The sequence below is a fragment of the Felis catus genome, chromosome B2 (assembly GCF_018350175.1).
Source record: "Felis catus isolate Fca126 chromosome B2, F.catus_Fca126_mat1.0, whole genome shotgun sequence".
Taxonomy (NCBI): Eukaryota; Metazoa; Chordata; class Mammalia; order Carnivora; family Felidae; genus Felis; species Felis catus.
Genome location: NC_058372.1, coordinates 104,856,434 through 104,873,339, shown reverse-complemented (window position 1 = coordinate 104,873,339; position 16,906 = coordinate 104,856,434). Strand labels below are relative to the sequence as shown.

The 16,906-nt window shown below is 36.6% G+C and overlaps 1 long non-coding RNA gene across 2 annotated transcripts; it reads right to left on the bottom strand.

The window, feature by feature from the left end:
- Window positions 1-580: 580 nt before the first annotated feature.
- LOC109499860 lies at window positions 581-16,687 on the bottom strand. Of its 2 annotated transcripts, none has more exons than XR_002742422.2 (3): window positions 16,445-16,687; window positions 12,776-12,928; window positions 581-842 (listed from the first exon to the last, which is right to left on the bottom strand). It is a non-coding gene; the product is annotated as an uncharacterized LOC109499860 (long non-coding RNA). The 2 variants fall into 2 exon arrangements; XR_002157406.3 differs by lacking the exon at window positions 581-842 and adding an exon at window positions 7,334-7,480.
- Window positions 16,688-16,906: the final 219 nt, after the last annotated feature.

The window sequence follows — 16,906 nt, the reverse complement described above, 5'->3', positions numbered from 1 at the left end:
ATTATGACACGGTAATGAAAAAGAAAAGTATATCAACAGAAAATATGTCATTTACAGAAGCCCACTCATGTGTATATAATTGTTTGGAACAAGATAATTTTAATCAGAAGGAAAATGATGGCTATTTAAGACACAGGCCAAGAAATCTTGGGCCTATTTATTTGTTACCTATTAAGAAAAATCGGTAGTTGTCTTACAGCATAAGATAAATATTTAGACTAAATACAGATATGATTAATGAATACATGAAAATACTTGTGATAGCAACACTCTCAATCTAAGTTAGACACAAATCCTAGAAACCATAAAATGAAAGATTGGCTTATTAAATACCTAAAAATTAAAATGTAAAGTATGTAGAAAGACCATATGTAGTTTTTTATAAATGAAAATGTTTTTTATTTTAAGAAGTCAAATCAATAACATGTTAAGATTTTTGTTGCTCAAGAGCTTTGGAATTTCTAAACATAAATTAAAAACTATTACATAAAAATACTGGAAAACAAAGGAGGAATCCTCTCCTTATCTGAAATTGAGGAATCTCAGAAAATGGAAAACAGGCCACAGACAGCAAATGATGTAAAGGTGGCATATTAATGTTTATTAATCACTGAAGTTTTTCAATAATGACCCAATTACTGTCCAGGATGAAAGTATACAACTCAATATATTTCCTTCTGAAAGTGCTTTCTTAAAATAGTCTTGCACTGCTGAGAATTCTATTCTTCATTCATATCTCAGATGAACTTCAAGGGAAAAATGTTGCATCTCCCTTTGGAAAATCTTATCAAACCTTTCATTCTGCTCAACAGTTATCTGATTTTTCTAGTCTCCAAAAGCACCTGGAAGGAAAAGCAAAGAAATTACTTCAACAAAGGTTCTGGGAAGAGGGGTGTGATGCATCAGTATTGGGAGAAACACCAACACTTTTTTTTTTTGGACTTTCACTCCCCTCGCCCCATTAGGCCCCAGTTGCTCCTGCACATGGCTATGGCCCTTCACTGTCCCACCTTATGGCAAGGGGCACACAAACTCATTATGGCAATTATGATGTAATTTAAGATAACTAGTCCCATTCGTCAGCTGTCAGCCACCTGGAAAAGAAGAAAACTCCTGCAACTTGTTTACTATTTTTTTCAAGGCTAACATGGGCTATTATAGTTTATAGAAGTCCTTTAAAAATTCCAAAAATCAGATGTCTTTGTGCAAGTATTTACTGGTGAAGACATGGATGGTCAGAGAGGTTTTTTTAAATACAGCCCAAGCTCATACAGTTTGGAATGGCTCACCTGTAATTATTCTATCTGACCCACTGTAGGTTACATTGGTCTTACTTTAAACTTAGGGACACGAAGTTGTGATGACAAATAGAGGCTGATAGAAGGAGAGGCCAAAAAAAAAAAAAAAAAGGAACACCGATTGTAAAATAACTGAACTGTAAACAAATAACTGAAGCAAACTGAAATAATAACAAAACCGAAGACACAAATCCAAACGGTGCAGGAGTGGTAAAGCCGGTGCAAGTAACGTTCTGTTACATGTAAGAGAAAAATACATGTCTGTGCAGAAGAAACAGGTGGGGATGTGCATCACTTCCACAAGGAAATTTAGCTTCTCCTATTTGTCTTCTTAGCCATTTGAGTCTCGCATTTTCAGGTGGGTGAAAGATGTATACACACAGAAAATTTTCTTTTTTCAAAGAAAACAAATTGCTTGTGCAGTAAAAGTGGCACTTGACAAGGGTCATAGCGTCTACAACATGATAAGGTGTGCTGAGTGTAAGGGAAGGGTATATCCCCGCTTCAGGTCGGCTCCAAGTTACCAGTGATTCATTGATTCATATTGTTAAATTGAATGGGTAAAGATATACAAAGACATCAAGTGAAGGAGATACTAATGTAGAGAACTCTAAGTCAATATTATTGCTACTTGACATAGAGGCACAGAACCCTATGATTAAAAGCAAAATTTATGACTATAATTCTGTATTATAGATTTTCCAGCTACTAAATTAGAATATCATAAAATACAATTTAGAAAGATTGCATAAAATAACAAAAATATTCTAACATGCTCAAATTTGTCACTAAGATAGAGGATTCATTCATTCAAAAACTCACTCACCAGAGGTAGGACATACTGAGATAAATGTGATATTCTTATACATTTTGTGATGTAAGATTCTGGTTTACTTGTGGGCCCATGTTAGTTCTGCCCAGTAACAAAAGAACAGTGACTATGTGTTGTTAATTCAGCCCTGGGGCATGTTTAGGATAAATCACAGAGAAGAGCTGCCAGTGATGGCCAACAGCCCACCATTACTTCATCATCATGTGCTGAGCCAATGCTAACAGGGGGAACCAGTCTAACACTAAATGAACATCCATTTTGTGGCAGACATTGTATTAGGCGTTGTTAGAATTCCAGGGGCCATGGAGAAAGCCTTGTGATTTTAGGTTATTCATCAGATTCATTCAGGGACCAAATATTATAGTCTTTTGAATTACACCAAAATGAAATCATGGAAAATCATTTGTCTAAAGAAAGGCAGTGGGCCATGAGGGCTCCATGTTAGGAACATCAGCCAAGAAACTTAGAAGCCACAGTTTGGTTCATTTGTAACATACTGCAGGACAGCCATTCACTGTTCAACCTCACCTTTGTGAAGGAAATGACCTTCACCTGTATCCTAAATTCAGTGCTCAGTATAATGTCATAATTTTCCAGGGGTCATACTTCATGTTCTCAAATGTGACCTGTCTCACTACAGCATCCGTGTCTCTTCTCTCAGTTCTTACACCAGAAATTTTCAGACTTTTAACATAAACCTCTGAGATCCTACCAAAAAATCAGAGTATGATAAATTATGCATGTTATAAAAAGACTTACACAGAAGGTGCAGCTAAATATTATTATGGGAGTGAAAATTGTAAGTGCTTAGGCTGCTTAGAAAATGTAGTTAGACCATGAGAAGTGACTTATTTATTCCCTCTTGGTAAATTAACCCTTCACTTGTCCACTGTTTTAGAGAACATTTGGGTTTATTTTAGGAACACTCATATTTCATTTTATCTGTCCTAACAGCAAGTATTTGGGGGAGTAGCTACTTTATGTCAGATATTGCCCTGTGTGATGGTACAAGTGAACTGAGCCACAATAAAGGATCAGTGCTGGGAATTCAGGACAAAGACCCATTATGGGCAGAGAGTGATTGCGTAACAGAATTCAGAGAAAATTTCAACAAAGATGATAAATTTGTTTTGGGAATTAAAGCAAAATCAAAAATTTTCTAGATAGACAACCTGAACGTATGGGGTGTGGACAGAAGAACAAGTATTGTGGTTCCATGGAAGGTGTGAGATGTCAGGTCACAGGAGTATCAGAAGTTGAGTTTCCCCAGAGCTATATGGGAACAGGTCTCAGATGAGAAATATGGAAAATGAGGCTGGAGGCAATGGAGGGGCCTCATTGTGAAGAAGGTGCAAGCCTGGCTAGATACTTGAATATCTCATAGGTAAGTGATGTGGACTCAACAAGAGAGTCTAGGCTTGGTATTATGACCTTAAGCAGATGTAACAGAAACTACTGATAAAAACTCAGTAGGTGGCAGCCCTTAGTCTTGCCTTTCTTACAGCTCTCTCTTCTTTTCCACTAAGAGATCCCTGGGGGTGTTCTGGCAACAGTGCCCAGCCCCTTTATGGTAATGATTCTGATCAATTCAAGACCTTCATGGGAATCCCATTGTCCTCTATAAGTGATTAGTCTAGGGTGGTCATGTGACGCAATTTTGGCATTGAAACAGAAAGAGGAATTCAAACAGACACTTCTAAGAGTGATTTTTCTTCGAGAAAAGGTGGGAACAAAGGTAGGAAAAAAAAAACAACTTTTGTTTCTGTTCCTGCTCTTTCTGATATATATGTTTTCATCTGAGGACGTGACTTTGGAGCTACAACAACCATCCTGCTACTATCAATGGAGACACCTTTGTCACATCAAATGTGATATGAAGGGAAGACAGAAAATTCTAGGACGTTCTGGATATGCTTGACTGCTACAGCTAGCATCAGGATAGCTGCCTCTGGGACTCAGTCAATAGACAGTAGAAGTTCTTTTATTTTAGGCAAAAACAAAAGTTTTAGTTTCCTGTTACTGGGAACTGAATTCTTCCTAATCATACACAGTCATTTTCATTTAATTTTTCTTGCAAGGCTTGACCATACACAATGCAAACAACATTTAAGTGTCCCAAGAGAGGCATCCCCAAGTGGTAAACATAACATAGAATGGTACGAGAATGAATAATACAGAAAAGAGGTTTAGTGATCCATAAAGGAGACTAATTATCTGACTCAAAACAAACATATGCACGCCTGCATACATACACAGGCAATTTTTCACACACAGACAATTTTGAAAAGAAAGTTCCAGTATTAGTTGTAAATGAAAAGCTGGTAAAAAAAAAAAAACACAAAACTACAGAAATGATATTGGAAAACATCTCCTGGTAAACTTAATCTGGGAACTCAAATTTGATGTCATCCTTTGGCTGTTCTGGGCATGAACAATCAATTTATCTGACTAACCTGGCTTACAGCTTTGGTGAAGTCACTAACATCATGTTTCTCACTTTCCTCACCTACTATATCACAAACTCAATGTTGAAGAGGCTTTTGTGCTCATATCAACCTTTGACGTGGTCAAACCAAAGACTTCCTAACACTTTGGGAAGAACAGATACATTATAGGGCACCTGGGTGGCTCAGTCTGTTGAGCCTCTGAGTTTGGTTCAGATCACGGTCTCGCAGTTTGTGGGTTCGAGCCCCGCATGGGCTCTGTGCTAACAGCTTAGAGCTTAGAGCCTGCTTTGGATTCTGTGTCTCCCTCTCTCTCTGCCCCTCCCCCGCTCTCGCTCTCTCTCTCTCTCTCTCTCTCTCTCTCTCAAAAATAAATAAACATTAAAATTAACAACAAAAAAACCCAAAACAGATACACCATTAGGTAAGTATGTTGAATATGTTGAAAATTACTACAGTCTTAGAAGATGTAGGAACCTTTAATAACAAGTAAAAGGAAGTGTCCTGCTGGATTCCAGATTTCTCCTAGCATCTGGTTATGGGAGAACCATCCAGCGTCTACCAGAAAATAATTACATGAACTCAAAGAGAAATTAGTCTCTTAAAAATGCATTTCATATAGACAGAAAATCACTTTACCATAGGGTTAGAAAAACCAAGAGGGAAAACAGAGGAAGGAATCCTCTCCATCCTTCTCCTCATGGTCTCCCCAAGCACATAGCTGCATGGAACATACAGCCTCCCAGATGAGTCACTTCAGCTCTACACAGTGCATTAGAGACTAATATTAGTTCTCCTCTTCCAGATCATCATGTCTACTTGAGCAGAACTGGCTTCTGGTCAACCAGCTATAGTGGCTCCTCAGAAAAGAATGTGGTGGGTAGATATTCAACCCTTGATCTCAGGGTTGTCTCAGTGGATAGAGTATTCAACCCTTGATCTCAGGGTTGTGAGTTTGACACACATGTTGGGTATACAGATTACTTCAAAAAATAAGTAAAAATTCCATAAAAAGAAGAAAAATAATAAACTTTATCAAATTGAAGCTCCTGGGAGGTGCCCCCTGAAATATGCAGTGCAAAACTCCAAACCTGTGATCTGAACTGTGATGCTTCTCACTGAACTTGTGAAACACTCTTTTGTGATTAAATGTAAATATTTCCTGGTGATATGACTTTGTATTCTTGAGAGTCTCCTGAGAGGGAAGCATAATTTGTAGCAATGGGAGAACAAGGTCCTCCAAGACAACACTACCACCTGGCTTGATAAGTTGGTTACTCATCCCCATTCAACTCTACTTCAGCTTCTTGTATCCTCAGCTAAATTCAATAAGCTTAAAAACTCACCAAGGTAGGGGCACCTGGGTGGCTCAGTTGGTTAAGCATCCTACTCTTGATTTCTGCTCAGGTCATGATCTCAGGGTACTTAGATCTAGCTCCAGGCTGGGTGTGAAGCTCCCTTAAAATTCTCTGTTTCCCTCTCCCTCTACCACTACCTGATCCCTCTCTCCCATTCTCACTCTTTAGAAAAAAACAAAAGCAAAACCCTCACCTCAGGACAGCAAGCATTACTTGCTTTATGTAAGTTTACTTACATTTTATTTCTAGAAAACATTTGATGAATCCCTCAAAGGTACTTGTAACTGCCAATGCCATATTCTTTGAAAAGTGAAAATATGAGCACATAATGACCTTAGGATTTCTGTATACATGAGTAATTTGCAAAGAAAGAAGTATTCACTATTTTTCATGCTCTCATTTTGTCATATTTTTATCCTAATAACTTCCAATTGCATGAAGCCTGCTATTTTATCTTTATAGTTTCCTAACCATGTCATGTATACATTCAGGCTTCTTTGTGTTTTGGGTTACCCCTTTTCTGCAATGGCTCTCCCTTCATGATTGGCCTAGTGGCTGTCAATTACCTTTCAAGGCACACCTCCATGGTACCCAATCAAAATAGCTGGAAATATGAAAAGGAAGTTGAAATGACACACAAAGCAAAGAAAGAATTGCTAGTGTGATATGTATGCATAATAATGTAGCCAAATAAAAACTGAAAGGATATATAATATGTCATGTATATGATATTACAATATACTCTATAAAGTAAATAAAATACACACCTATATACTCTTTCATTTGTTAATGGCTGTATTACCTATATAATCAGAAAACAAAGGGAACAAGGTAAAAATCAGATATTGTAAGATAAGAACACAAATGGCTATTGAAAATTAAAGTATGTCAAATGTCACATTTGCTAACACCTGGATGAATGCAGTGTCAATTTAATGAAACAAAATGAAATAATGAAAAAGAGCAGTTATCTTTCAGCAGCCATAGTCTATTTCCTACGTTGGCTTTTTTTGTTCTTCCTCTCCACTAGGAACCAAGTAATGTGGGAGGTGGGTAAAGAAGAGACAAGGAGATGCCCTTTCAACAAATCCATTTTTTGAAAATTGTACTCAAAGAAGGGGATTTGATCAACTGTTTCCAGATTCCCAGTGCTTTTGTGATGTTCTTCAAAATAAATTAAGCTTAATATCTGCTGAAACCAGATGGTCCCTGTAAAGCAAAAATGTTGTTTTAATGATGCACAAATCTCTCCAAAATGTAGATAGATGTGCCATCAGTTTTTAAATCAAAGTTTGTTATTAAATAAGTATACTGGTAATTTCATCTGAATGGATTTTTAATGTATAAAAAAATACAACATAAATAAAAGACAAAATAACATTGCCATTATTTTTCTTTTCAGGAGATTCTCCATTTGAAACTCCATGGGCATTTGTCCCACAAATTTTTCTTTGACTCTTCTATGCTTTCTTCTGCTTCATACATGGGACTTCTAAATTAACTTCTATGCCTGCCTCCAGATTTCCTTCTGCAACTCCACTCCTTGGACTAAGAAAAAAAACAAAAAGATATTCCACTGAAGGAGTCACTTTCCATCTTTCCCTTCTTCCCCATGTTTCCTGCAGTGCCCATGATGTCCACGTAAGGAAACTGTATTTATTATAAATCCCTAAAGGAGGCCCTGTGACACCTACATGGAGATAGGAAGAGAAAGATGATGCATAAACTTGGACCTTTCACCATGAATGGGATGTGACAAATTCTTATGATGACTATTTCTCTTAATTCCTATTAGAGTGGACATTTGCCACAGAATACATGGGTGTGATTGCCTACTCCAGATTCCTTACACTTCATTTCCATGCTTCGTATATGGAATTATTAAGATAAAACACAACTTCTATAAAGGTCATGCTTCTGATCTATCCAGGCAATACTTTAAACGTAGCCCAACAAGAAGTCACATGTCCCAGAAAGATTCAAACAACTTCTGAAATGAGAAAACCCACTGGCACCTCATCAATTCCCATCCTAACCTTCCATCTTAACCTTCCATCCCAATACCATTTAATCACCCATGCTAAGCAGCACCTGGTCATCAAGATCATTGTTGGGCACACTTTCCTTGCTGGCAGCTGTGTGGCATGCACCTTATCTGGTCCTCCAAATGCTTTAATGTTGGTGATTATAGTCCTCCAGTGTTGACCAGGGAAGACCAAGACCACATGTGCCTACATGTTATGACAGCTGGAGCTCAAATTCAATGAAAACTCATTGTTAGAAAGCTCCAAATGGGTTTCTTACATCCTTCCACTTTTCCCAAATATTGCTTCTGCAAGAGGTATCACTTGAAGTATCACAGGTATCACAGGTATCAAAGGTATCACAGCTGCTTCAGGGGGCAGCTGTGATAATTCAAGGGATTATCAGTCATAACACAGTTCTTGAGAGATTCAACAATATGATGCAAAAACCTCTACAGAGATTCAAAAATTCAAGTATCTGTTTTCAGTTTGTCCTCCATTCCACCTTTCACATTTTGCCCCTTCTTTCTTTCTTTCTTTCTTTCTTTCTTTCTTTCTTTCTTTCTTTCTTTCTTTCTTTCTTTCTTTCTTTCTTTCTTTCTTTCCTTTCTTTTCCTTCCTTCCTTCCTTCCTTCCTTCCTTCCTTTTTCCTTTTTTTCCTTTCTCATTTCCTTCTTTCTTGGCCTGCTTGGTGGTCAGGTGTTAGCATAATGAGATACTAAACTTTGTCTTCAGTTCATGCTACATTAACATCCCTGATTCACTGTAGGCCTTCCCTGATCTGTTTATTCCATTTATTCTTATTTCCTGCTTCCATTCCTACCCCTTCCCCCACCATACACAGGCAAGCTTTGAGGTTTAAAGTGCATTCTTTGCTGTAATGTGTTCATATGTAATACATATTGTTGTGCCTGTTTGTATTTTCAATCCATGTGCATCATTCCATTCTGTTTGTCGCTGTGCACTGTGGTTTAACATTCATTTATTGCTACCTCTGATCCATTGCACCTTACAGATGCTGTGTATGTTTCAGGGTATGCATTCATGCACTGACCTGTCTACTTTCTCCAAAGGACACCCTGCCCCAAACAGCATTTCAGTGAACACCCTATTTGTGTTCCCTGCGCACCTGTATGAGATTTTGTTGGGGACTGATATTTAGGGTAGGAATTTCCTGGTATGTCTGTATTTCAGTTGTCCAGATAGTGCCACACTGCTCTCCAGAGAATGATTGCTTCAATCTACTCTCCCAGGGGTAATATGCTAATGAATGCAAATTTCTGTGCACTCCTTATCAGCATTCAGAGCTACTCACCTTTCTCATTTTTGTTGGTCCAATAGATGCAAAGTAATATATCATAGTTTACCAACTTTGTGTTTTTTGATGGTATTGGTGGAGGGCAGTTTTCTTCCATAAATTAATAGCTCATTTATTTGCCTCTTTTTATACTCAGATTCCTGTCCCCTACTTTTTGATTTGTAGCCCTAATATAGTGTATATATTAATTATATTTCAATTGTAGATATTGCAAATATTTTCTTTCTTTCTCTCACCTATTCATTTTGCCCAGGCAATTCTTAGTGAAGCAAAATCCAAAATCCTTAAGTTTCAGGTAATTGAATTTATCAAATGTTTTGCCTCCATTTTCTTTTTGGGACATTTGTTTAAGAAGCTCTTCACCGTTCCTAAGTCACAATGATTTTCTTTTCTTCTCCTTTTCCTTCTGATAAAAATAGTTGTATACTTTTGTCCTTAATGTTAGTATCTCAAATACACTTGGATTTGACTCTTGTATGTGGTCTTAGGTATCCAGTTGTGTATTCTGGATACCTATATAGTGATCCAGATTTCCCAACATTAAATATACTATCCTTTCCCCATTAATAAGTAGACTATGCTTAAATTTATATATATTGAGTCCTCTTATACACATAGAGTTGTATTTTGGGTCTTTCCTCCTACCCAGGCCAATTTTTTCCTGTGCAAATACAATATTATTTTTCTAACTATCACCTTGTAATAAATAAAGAAATTAAATATGAAAATATGTGGTATGTTTTAAGGTGGTAATTACCATATTGTGGAGAGAAATTAAAGCAGTAAAAAACAAAGAACAAACAAACAAACAAAAAACAAAAAGAAAACTTTGGAGTTCCCAGTGAAGCTGAACTTTAAAATATAATCACCTAAAATATTATCATTAGAATATAATTTGTAAATAAGAACCTAAAGGAAGGAAGGGAGTAATCCATGCATATATCTGGTGGAAGAATTTTACAGGAAAAAGAATCTGTGAGTACAAATGGCCTGAGGCAGACCATGTCTGTTATATAGAAAAATAAAAGAAAACAAGTGTTACTCTGGTAAAAATTTAAAAATACTTTTTCTAATAAAAAAGAAAGAAGAATTAATATCAATCCTTCACAACCTCTTCCAAAAAAAATAGAAAAGGAGAGAAAATTTCCAAACTCATTTTACAAGGCCTCCTTTACCCTGATAAAAATCAGACAAAGACACTATAAGAAAGGAATATTACAGGCCATTATTCTTGATGCACATAGATGTAAAAAAAAAAAAACCCTCAAAGTATCAGCAAACTATTGAATTCAATAATACATTGATAGGATAATATACCATTATCAAGTACTAATTATTACTGGGATACAGGAATTATTCAACACCCACATTTCAGTGTTATATAACACATTAACAAGATGAAGCATAAACACTACATTTATATCTCTATAGATGCAGAAAAAGCATTTGGCAAAAGTGAACATCCATTCATGATAACAAGTCTCAACAAAATGGGTATGGAAGAAAAATATATCAGCTTAAAAAATGCCATTTATGGCAAGCTCAGAGCTACCACCATACCCAATGGCAAACAACTGAAAGGTTTACATGTAAAATCACAACCAGAATAAAGATGGCCATTCTCACTAGTTTTATTGGAAATCCTAACCAGAGAAATTAGGGAAGAAAAAGAAATAAAAGGTTTTCAAATTGGAAAGGAAGAATAAATCTGTCTATTTGTAGATGATAATGATATTATATTTAGAAAGCATTAAAGACTCTACCAAAAATACTGTTAGAACTAACAAATAAATTCAGTTAAGTTGTTAAGTTGCAGGATATGAAATCAGTATACAAATATAAGTTGCATTTCTGTACAATAAAAGTAAACTATCAGAAAGAGAAATTAAGAAACATCTAATTTATGATAGCATCAAAAAGTATAAAATATGCAAGAATAAATTTATTTAAGGAGGTAAAAGACTTGTATACTGAAAAGTAGAAGACACTGCTAGAAAACATCGAAGAAACCAAAAACAAATGATAAGACATTCCCTGCTCATGGATTAGAAGAAACAACATTGTTAAAATGCCCATAGTACATAAAGCAATCTACATATTCAATACAATCCCTATCAATGTTCCAATGGCATCTGACATAGAAACAAAACAAACAATCCTAAAATTTGTAAGCATAAAAGAGCCCAAATAGCCAAAGTGGTTTTGAGAAAATAAAACAAAGCCTGATGCATCAGACTTCTTGGCTTCAAATAATACTACCAAGTTACACTAATCAAAACAGTATTGTATTGGCACAAAAAAAGACACATTGATCAATGGAACAAAATAGAGAGTCCAAAAGTAACCAACCCATGTATGGTTAATGAACTTATGGCTCCTTTGTCCTATTTTCCCAACATAGGACAGGCACATGCAAAAGAATGAAACTGAACCATTCTATTACAACAGACATAAAAGCTACCTCAAAACACATTAACACATGAGTGTAAGGCCCAGAAGGATAAAACTCCTGGAAGAAAATTTAGGTAAAAGACTTTTATCTTAGCAATGTGGTTTTTTTGTTTGTTTTTTTGTTTGTTTTTGTGGGAATGGGTATATGACACTGAAAACGAATACAACACAGCAAAAATGAGCAAGTGGGGGAGTATCAAACTAAAAAGCTTTTGTACAGGAAAGAAAACTATCAACAAAATGAAAAGGCAACATACTAAATGGGGAAAGTATTTGTAAATCATTTATTAAACAAGGGGTTAATATTCAAAATATATCCAGAACTCCGACAACAAATAGAAATTTAACTCAAGTGTAATTGAAACATGGACAAAGGTCTTGAATAGACATTCATGTATATATACACACACATATATGTTTTAGTCTGATCTGAGTGCTACAACAAAATATTACCCAGATAATTTAAGGTTTATTAAACATGAAAATTAGTGTAACCTAATTTTCTTCCTTCTCATGTACTTAGTTATTAAATACAGCTTCAACTGTATGTCCAAAGTATCTGCCTAAATGGTAAATATTTCTGCATCCTTTCCCAGCCCACTTCGGCAACTCAGTGTTTAATAGGGTGTCTTCAATTTCTACTTTAGTACTTTCTCCATTTCCTTGTCCAAATCAAAAATAACACAGCAGAGTGCCTGGGTGTATCAGTTGTTCAAGCATCCAACTCTTGATTTCGACTCAGGTGATGATCTCACAAGTGTGAGATTGGGCCCCACGGTGAGGTCCCAGCTGAGCATGGAACCCACTTAAGATTATCTCTCCCTGTCTTCTACCTTTCCCTTGCTTGTATCCTCTCTCTTTCAAAAAACAAAAACAAAACCAAAAACTTACAGCTACATTGTAAGATACCTTATATTATAGGATATTAAATTCAGTTAACTCTATAATATCCAATAGATTAACTGCATATGTCCATGTATAATACTAGTAAAAATACAGAGTTACCATATTATAAAAGTATCACATTAGCTATTATAATACAGAACTCACCAGATTTGGAGTATGTGATTATGAAGACACCATCTTCCTTAATTTCAAAATCATTTAAATTTTCTATAAAACCAATATCAAGGGTTTCACAACCAAAATAATACCCTTTCAATTTGAATAAAAATGTGTCTGTGTCTTCCATATACAAGTCACCTGCAAAAGACAGACAAAATCATTTTAAAGAAATTTAGTAAAATGTGTGGAGTGTTCCCTTATGTATCTTCAGTTGTTGGCCATATACTGAGAAAGGAAATTTATTTCTTGTTTTCTTCACAAACACTAAAAACCAGCTGTCTCTAAAAGCTACCATCTTGGACTCCAGACCTGTGGAGTTTGGCCCAATTCCCAAGCACCAGTTGTTCAGGGACTTAGTTTTATGTGCGTGTGTTCCACTTATGTAGCTACAAGAAAACTAGTTAAAAAAGATTTTTGTAATTACAAAAAAAAGACACCTTTAGTAAGAAATCATACGTATAAATGTGTGTATATATATAAATAAAGTAAAAATAAATGTACAGATTAAAAGTGAACAGGCTTCAGAAACACTTGTCTCCAACCACTCCATCAGTTTGGCTTTTTTTTCCCCCTGTAACTCAAGTACAGTGTCTTAGCTTTTAGCAGGTTTGTAGAAGCTTTCTTTATATAGCTGTGAGGAATTAAATTGTCCATAATGACAAAATGGATACTGGTAAGCATGAAGAAAAGTCAAGTAAGTAAAGTATGAAATAAAACATTCAAATAATGTGTCATACATAGAAAGTGCAAACCAAACCCGGTGAGTCATCATTTATGTACATATTTTGTCTGTCATTATTATCTGTCACTGGCCATATGGAAATATCTATTTTGACACTCTGAACTCTGAGGTTTAGTTGACTTGGAGGTTGTTCCAGATGACTTTGAAGTGTCCTTTTTTTCTATTTCCCAAAATAGATAGTCACAGGAGTATCTCACAAATAAAAGCTTCAGAATCACAATTGGAAAGCAACTCCAGGAAGTGCAGCCAGAGCATCATTATAAGAAAATGGGAAACAAGCAATTTTTAAACATATTTTGATGGTCACACTATTATGACCTCTGTTTTCAACGGAGATTCATGAATCATAAGGATACCAGCTAGGCTTGAGAAAATTATAGAAGACATTAGAGAATCCCTACTGCAGAGATAAAAGAATAAAAACTAGTAAGGCTGAAATAAAAAAAAATCCTATAACTGAGATGCAAAACTGAATGTTGCAATGACACCGAGGTTGGATGAGGAAGAAGAACAAATCAGTGACACAGAAGAAAAAACTATAGAAAATAATGAAGCTGAGAAAAAGAATAAAAGAAAGGTACTGGATCACAAATGTAGACTGAGAATTCAGTAGCTCCTTAAATAATAATAACATTTGTATCATAGTAGTTGCAGAAGAATAAGAGAAAGGAAAAGGATCAGAAGGTTTATTTAAACAAATTATAGCAGAAAACTTCTCTAATCTGGTGGAGGAAAGAGATATCCAAATCCAAGAGGCACAGAGAATTCCCATCAAAATGAACAAAAGCAGGCCAAAATCAAGATATATCATAGTAAAATTCACAAAATACACAGACAAGGAAAGAATGCTGTAAAGGCAAGGGAAAAAGTCCTTAACTTAAAAGGGAAGACAAATCAGGTTCACAGCAGATCTGTCCGCAGAAGCTTGGCAGGCCAGAAGGGAGTGGCATGATATGTTCAACATGCTGAATTAGAAAAATATGGAGTCAAGAATATCCAGCAAGACTGTGATTCAGAATAAAAAGAGAGATAGATGAAAAGTTACCAGACAAACAAAAAGTAAAGGAGATCATGATCACTAAACCAGCCCTGCAAGAAATATTAAAGTGGACACTTTGAGTGGAGAAAGAAAGATCAAAAGCAACAAGGACTAAAAAGGAACAGAGAACATCACCAGAACCACCAACTCTACAAGTACCACAATGGCACTAAATTCATAACTTTCAATATTCACTCTGAATGTAATGGACTAAATGCTTCCATCAAAAGGCATAAGGTATTAGAATGGATAAATAAACAAGACCCACCTATATGCTGCCTACAAGAGACTCATTTTAAAGCTAAATACACCTCCATATTGAAAGTGAGGCAATGGAGAACCATCTATCATGCTAATGTACGTCAAAAGAAAGCCGAGTAGCCATACTTATATCAGACAAACTAGATTTTAAACAGAAGACTGTAACAAGACATGAATATATGATAATAAAGGGGGTCTATCCAACAAAAAAGATCTAACAATTGTAAATATTTATGCCATGACCTTGGGAGCACCTAAATATATAAATCAATTAATAACAATTATGAAGAAACTCATCGACAACAACCCAATAATAGTAGGGAACTTTAACACCCCATTTACAACAATGGACAGACCATCTAAACAGAAAATCAACAAGGAAGCTATGACTTGGAATTACACACTGGGCCAGATGGACTTAATAGATATATTCAGAACATTTTATCCTAAGGCAGCAGACTATACATTCTTTTTTGAGAACACATGGAACATACTTCAGAATAGATCACAGGGGAAATCATTTGGCTGCAGAATAGATCGCATACTGGGTCACAAATCAGCCCTCAACAGGTACAAAACATCTATATCATACCATGCATATTTTCAGACCACAATGCTATGTAATTTGAAATCATCCATAAGAAAAAAATTGGAAGTTAGGTCCTGGATGTGTTTTGGTCTCCTTGTTAAGAGAGGCTTGATAGAAAAAAGAGAAAAGAAACAAAAAAATTAAAAATTAAAAATATAAAAGTTAAGGGCACTTGAGTGGCTCAGTTAAGTGTCTGGCTCTTGATTTGAGCTCAGGTCATGATCTCACAGTTCGTGGGATCGAGCCCTCATCTGGCTCTGTGCTGAGAGTATGGAGCTTGCTTGGGATTCTCTCTCTACCTCTCTCTATGCCTCTCCCCTTCTCACCCTCTCTCTTTCAAGATAAAATGAATAAACTTAAAAATAAATAATTAAATAATTCAAATTCAAATTCAAAAATAATAAAATACAACAAAATAAGAATAAAAAGAATAAATATTTTGCTCCTTCTGTATGCAAGAAACAAAAGAGAAGCAACAAGAATGAAAACAGAAGCAACAACAACAGAAACAAATGAACAAACCAAAAACCCAAATGAAGCTAGATCTAGTTTCCCCTAGTGCTGAAACTGCAGCAGTCTATTGTCAGTAAAGTAGCTCTTGGAAGTGATTTGTGCTGGTCTTCGTGGGGTGTGGCCTGCTGCTCTGATTATCATGCTGACTTTCTCTAGTGGAGATGTGCCTGGTAGGCACAGGGGGGTGGAGTTTGGGGTAATGGCTTTGTTCTCCACTCCGGGGTGGTGTTTAGCTCAGTGGGGTCAATCAGTGCAGGTGGGCTATAGGTAAAATTCTCTACTCTCCAGAGAGGGAAGTTCCTGCCCTCACAGAAGAGGGATCAGTTACCTGTCCTGTGTCCTCCCTTTCGCCAGCTCCCCACCTTCCCCAGGTCTGTGTCTGAGCTGTCTGCCTACCAGGCAGCACCTCTCTCCAGAGTTTCATCTCAGGCACAGCTGTGTTTCAAAATCCCATGCTTCAAAGACCCCCATGGTTCTGACCAGCAGTGGTTTTCTGGGGGAGGGACTCACCTTCCTGTGGCCAGGGCAGACCTGTCCCAGGCCAGATGCAGCAGCAGCTCAGAATTTATGGTAAATCTCAACACACAGCTGGCACCAGGGTTTGCTACCCTCAGCCAGTGTCTTTATTCCTATACAGGTGAACGTGGCAGCTGGATGGAGCCTACTCAGTCTTTTCCCCCAGGAAAAACTGTAGCACCTCTACTAAATGCACTCCAACCAGGAGAACCGCTTCTCCCCATGTGACGCAGGAGATCTTCAGACGACGCTGCCAGCTCCCGGGGCTCTAGCCTGCTTCCTTGCCACAGCACTGCCAGGCACTGACCTCTGAAACTTCAGACTCTGTGATCTGCTGGTTATGAAAAACAGGCAGTATGGAAATCCTCCCCTTTTTCCCCCATCAGTGGTTTTGGGGAACAGTGTTTTTGTTCAGTCCTCTGTGTTTGTTTGCACTCTCTCTCTAGCTGTTTTTAA